Here is a 6,000-nt window from a genome sequence, read left to right on the forward strand (position 1 = left end):
GGGTATGGGAGAAGAGTGAGGGAGGGCAGGATTGGGAGGGGATTAGGGAAGGTCCTACAGCTGGGATATAAAGTGAATAAATTGTAATAAATTATTTTTTAAAGCCTAGTGTAATCCCAGCAGGAGGGAGGCAAACACCAGGAGAACCTCCAGGCTTGGATCCAGTCAGCCTAATCTACTTGACAAGCTCCAGACCAATGAGGGACCTTACCTCAAAAGACAAGATGTACATCATAAAACAATGATATGAAAGGTCAATCTCTGCTCTTCACACACACATGCAAATACATGTATATGAATATACACATAAGTATACACATCTACCTATATACACACAAAAAAAGTGTTACAACGTTAATACTACCTCGTCCAGTCTGTAAGCTTAATGCAATGCCATCAAAACTCAATGGTATTTGTGTGTGTGTGATGGCAAAATTCAAATGGAATTTCAAGGTAACTCAAAAAGACTAAACGGTCTCAAAAAGGAAGAACAAATCTGCAAGGCTTCACATTTCCTAATTTAAAAAGAAAATAAATTCCAGGACTGGAGCTCAGCATTTAAGAGCACCAACTGTCCTTCCAGAGGACCCCTAGGCTCCACATGGTAGCTCATAGCCATCTGTAATTCTAGTTCCAGGGGGATCCTATGAACTTATCTGGTTTCTGCTGGCACTACCCACACATCTTGCACAGACATATATGCTGGCAAAACACCCAGACACACAAAATAACAAAATTAAAATAAATATTTTTAAACTAAAAGTCAAAACTTATTCCAAAGCAACAATAATCAAGGGAGTACCATGGTGACATAAGGACAAAGACCACTAGAAGAAAGAGCCCAGAAATAAACCCTTATGTAATGACCAGATGAATCTCAACAAGTGTTCAAAATAAATAAAACAGTCTCTTCAGAATCTTAAGGCAACTGAATATCTACATGCGAAACAAGAAAGAGAAATATTTGCCTTGTACCATGCACAAAAATATTCATGATTTTTAAATCAAAATTATTAATTATTTGAGAATTCAGTACAATGTATTTTGGTCATGTTCATTCTTCAGTCCTCTTCCTAACTCCTTTCATATCTACCCCCACCTCTTGTCTTAATCAGTGTTCTATTGTTGTGAAGAAACATGACCACAGCAACTCTTATGGAAAAAAAAATACTTAATCAAGGCTTGCTTATATTTTCAGGGATTTAGCCCGTTGTTATCATGGCAAGGAGCATGGTGGCATTCAGGCGGACATGGAGCTGCAGAAGTTAGTTCTACATCTGGATCCACAGGCAGCAGAAGAAAAGAGACACTCAGTCTGGCTTCAATATTTGAAGCTTGAAAGTCTATCCTTAGTGACACACTTCCTCCAAAAAGGCCACACCTATTCCAACAAACCCACACTTCCTAATCCCTCTCAATTAGCGCTACTCCCTAATGACCAAGCATTCAAATATATGAATCTATGGGGGCCACTCCTATTTAAACCACCACATTCTATTCCCTGATCCTCATAGGCTTGTAGCCATAGCATAAGGCAAAACTGAACTGTTATCTTCTGTCAAATCAAAATCAAAAAAGCAGATCATATACTTCCAACATACAATGGCACAGAATACACATTACCATTCCAAAAGTGAGAAGAAGGAGCATAGAGAGGAAATACTGGACCAAAACAAGATTTAAAACCAGCAGGGCAAACTCCAAACCTCTACATCACAGTGTCAGATGTCAACAGGTTCTTTAGATTTCCAATTTCTTTCAGCCATGTTGACTACAACACACTTCTCTCTCTTGAACTTATTCCACACTTGGTCTGTAGCTTCCTTGGCAGGTATGTCATGGTTCTGGCATCTCCAACATCTTGGGGGTCTTCAAGGCAATTCAGGCTTCACCTTCACAGCTTCATGAAAGGTCTCTCTGGGCTTCCATGGAGAGACACTCCTAATATACACCTGGCCTCATTGGCTTTCTTTAGTCATGGAGGGAAATTACATAACCCCTTTCTTATATCCTTGACTCTAAAGCTAGAACCACATGGCCAAAGTGGCCAAGTTCTGCTGCTTGATGGGGCTGAATCATGCCCTCCCATTCAATTACATCTTTACCAGCTTCCTGTTTTCAATGGTTTTCTTTACTGCTTAAGCTTTAAGCTTTTCTTTAATTCTTTTTCACAAGGTAGAGACTTAGCTGGGAGTGGTCTTGCCCTGACAATACCACTCTCTTTATTCCACTTAGGATCAGGATTTTCTTTAAACTTTTTTTCTCCTTCACTTAAGCCCAGGACTTAGTTCCCTTATATTTCCTGGGGCTTTTTTTTTTAATCAAAGTCTGTATTTTGAACTTTTTTCTTTGCTCTGCTTTCTCCTTTTCGTTATAGATCTGTATAATAGTAACCACTAATAGTCACAGGACAGAGTCTGTGAAACCAAAACAGAAACAAGTACAAAACACTTTGCAACTTAATGAGAGACCAAAACAGGAAAAATATTCCTTACAGTTTAAGGGTTCTGTTTGTAGTCAAGACATAAGTTCCTGTTGGTTCTGTTTGTTTGACCCAACTACATTAGATGTGTTTGATTGTATGTAGGTGGGAGTACACAAACTGGAACTAAGTCAGGATATATGCTTACCCTTGTTTGCATTTGATGGGAAATATGGTGATCTTCTGGGGCTCCTTTTTTAAAGTCTCTGCATGATGTAATTCATGACCATTTCCTGAGAACACTGGAATGAACCAGGCCAGAGTCCAATAATTTAGCCAGTATTTCATTAAAACTTGCTTCAAGTTTGGCTTTAAACTATAGCAGTGGTCTTATACTCAATTGATAGGAATAACAAATCAATACTAGGGTGCCTTGAAATCTCCTCTGCCAAAGCCATTAATATAAAACTCTTCAATTTAGCCTTAGGCAGGTTTTTTGTTGTTGTTGTTGTTTGTTCATTTGTTTGGATTTTTTTTTTGGACAAGGTCAGAAATCAGCCACAATCTTTGCCAAAATATAACAAGAATAATTTTGGGCTGGAGAGATGACTCACAGGTTAAGAGCACTGGCAGCTCTCCCATGCGTCCTGAATTCAATTCCCAGCAACCACATGGTGGCTCACAATTATCTATAATGAGATCTGGTGCCCTCTTCTGGCATTCAGATGTACATGCAGGCAGTACATTGTATACATAATAAAATAAATCTTTTAAAAAAAAAGAATAATCTCTAGGCTTTGTATTAATATTCTTCTCCTCTGAATCCTCTTGAGCCAGACCATCATAATCTATACTGCTCTTAGTACCATTGTCTTCCCTGCTCCCACTAGGAATGCACATTAAACCATACTTAAAGCATTCAACTACTTCCCTAATCCAAAGTCCTAAAGTCTACATTCTGCAAACAGCATAGTCAGGTCTGTCACAGCAATACCCCACTTTTGGTACTAAATACTGTCTCGGTCAGTGTTCTGTTGCTATGAAGACACACCGGGACCATGGCAACTCTTATAAAAGAAAGAATTTAATTGAGGCATGCTTACAGTTTCAGATGTTTAGTCCATTGTTATCGTGCCAAGGAGCATGGCAGTATGGAGTCAGACATGGTGCTGGAGAGGTATCTAAGAGTTCTATGTAAATTTTGTTTTTATTTCCTCAGATGAGGGGTTGAGAGGAGAGTTGTACCCAAGATTTCTGAATACATGGCATGGGCTGAGCCCAGGGCATTTCTATCTAACTACCCCTAGGCCTAAGCCTAGGACTGGAAACTTCTAGCTTCTGTAAAATCTAATCTTCTGCAAGCCTGGACCTTGTAGGCTTCAGCTTCCAGCCTCCATCTGCTAACCTAGGCCTAAAAAGTTTTCAATCTACAAAACATACTGCTGAATAAGCTCACCCTTTCTAGTTCTTTCTGAACTCTGGCTGACTGGTTCAACTCAGCTGTTCTAGCTCAAAACTCCTGTTTAAGCTGACTGCTTCAACCTGACTTTTTTTCTGCTTCTCACTGAATTGCACTGGTAAGAAAAACTGCCTCTGAACTCTACAACTGAACTGTATGAACTCAACTAAACTGTACTGAACTGTACTGTACTCCTAAACTCTACTATCCCATGAATGAATTCTCTTGCCCTTGAAGAGTTTAAGTTAGCTTGGGTATAGTTATCCTGAGTAAAGAGCCATCTTGACTGGGAGCTGAATTCAGGTACCAGGAAATATCACAGAATGTACACCTGTCAGAAAACAAAGTTAACTCTCCTAGCAACAGCCTCCAGGAAATAATACAGAATAAATGCTTCACAGAAAATAGAGACAAACTCCCTGGCAATAATCAATGGGAATCGGTTGGAAATCAGGTGGGAAAATTCTCCCCAATGTTTCAGATGTGGTTTAGAAAAATAGCCATTGTGCTTATATGCCTTAGCCATTGTGATTGTGTGCCTCAGAAAAGGTTACCCACCCCGCTAAACTTTACCCAATTCTATAACATCAAGGCTTGTGCCCCCCTGCTTGCTACCATGGAAACCCCCTGATCACAGACTTTCCCTTTAAAAGTCCTGTTCACTCAGAACTCAGAGTCCCACTTCTCTACTGCTGGGTCACTGAGACTTGGGTCCCGAGTTCAGTTGCTCTCGAGTAATAAAGCTCTCTTGCAATTGCATCGGGTCGTCTCCTGGTGGTCTCTGAGGATCCCATGAACCTGGCATTACACCTTCTCTCTGCACCGCCCTTTAGTATCTTTTCTTTCCTATCTGTTCTCATGAGAGTTGGGCATACCCTATCTCTGACTCATTTTGTCAAATCTTTCTCTGATTCATCACTTCACCTGCCCTTCAATTAAGACTTCACTGTTTGGATTAAAGGTGTGTACTAAATTCCATCCAGAGGGATTAAAGGTATGTCTTGTCTATATTCCAGCCAGAGGGATTAAGTGTGTATACTAAAGGTATGTCTGCATTCCAGCAAGATCACATAGACCTAGGTCTTTAGGTATGATCCCTTGTCAGAGTAGCCATGTTGCTGTTTTAGAATTCCTCTACAGTTCTACATCTGGATCTAGAGGCATCGGAAAAAGACAGAGACACTGGGCCTAACTTGAACATTTTAAACTCCAAAGCCCATCCCCAGTGACACATTTCCTCCAACAAGGCCATAACTACTCCATATCTCCTAATCCTGATGAAGTAGTACCAACATCCAAGCATTTAAATATATGTGTCTTTGGAGGCCATTCCTATTGAAACCACCACACCCCTCTATGTCCTGAAACTTACTACACATCCCTCTTTTCCTGAAAAAGAATGGCATCTCTTTATCATTTGGATACCTTCTGGGGAAAAGAGAACAAATGAGATGGTTTGCTTAAGTGCAGAATGAAACCAGCAATGTCCTACTCCACCTTTGTCAGCTCTTTCCCAAGTCCACAAACTACTCCCTAAGTAAGCTCAGTTGACCAGGTGTACTTTGACACAGGAAAGAAGATGTTGCTGAAAAAACAAAGTCTTCTCACCAAGAAGCTGTTAGTATTGCAACACTGAAGTAGATCAAACTCAAACAAATAAACTCACTTAAACAAACTCACATAAATTCACATGTAGACAATATTCCTAGTGAAGGGAGGGGAACACCAACCCACTCACAAAAACTTCAACCCAAAATTTACCCTGCCTACAGATGTGCATGGATAAAAATAAAGAGATTGAGGGAATGTCCAACCAATGCTAGCCCAACCTAAAACCTACCCCACGGCAGAAAGCCAACCCGTGACACTATTAACCAATACTCCACTATGCATGCAAACAGGAGCTTAGCATAGCTTTCCTCTGAGATGCTTCACCCAGCAGCAGATGGAAACAGATGCTGGGCCTCACAGCCAAACATTGGGCAAACTGTGGGAAAGGGAGAGGAGGAGGATAAAAGGACCTGGAGGTGGCAGGGGATCCACAAGAAGACCAACAAAGCCAACAAACAAGGGCCCATAGGGTCTTGTGGAGACTGAAGCACTCAACCAAGGACCATGC

This window comes from Meriones unguiculatus, chromosome X (genome assembly GCF_030254825.1).
Source record: "Meriones unguiculatus strain TT.TT164.6M chromosome X, Bangor_MerUng_6.1, whole genome shotgun sequence".
Classification (NCBI taxonomy): domain Eukaryota; kingdom Metazoa; phylum Chordata; class Mammalia; order Rodentia; family Muridae; genus Meriones; species Meriones unguiculatus.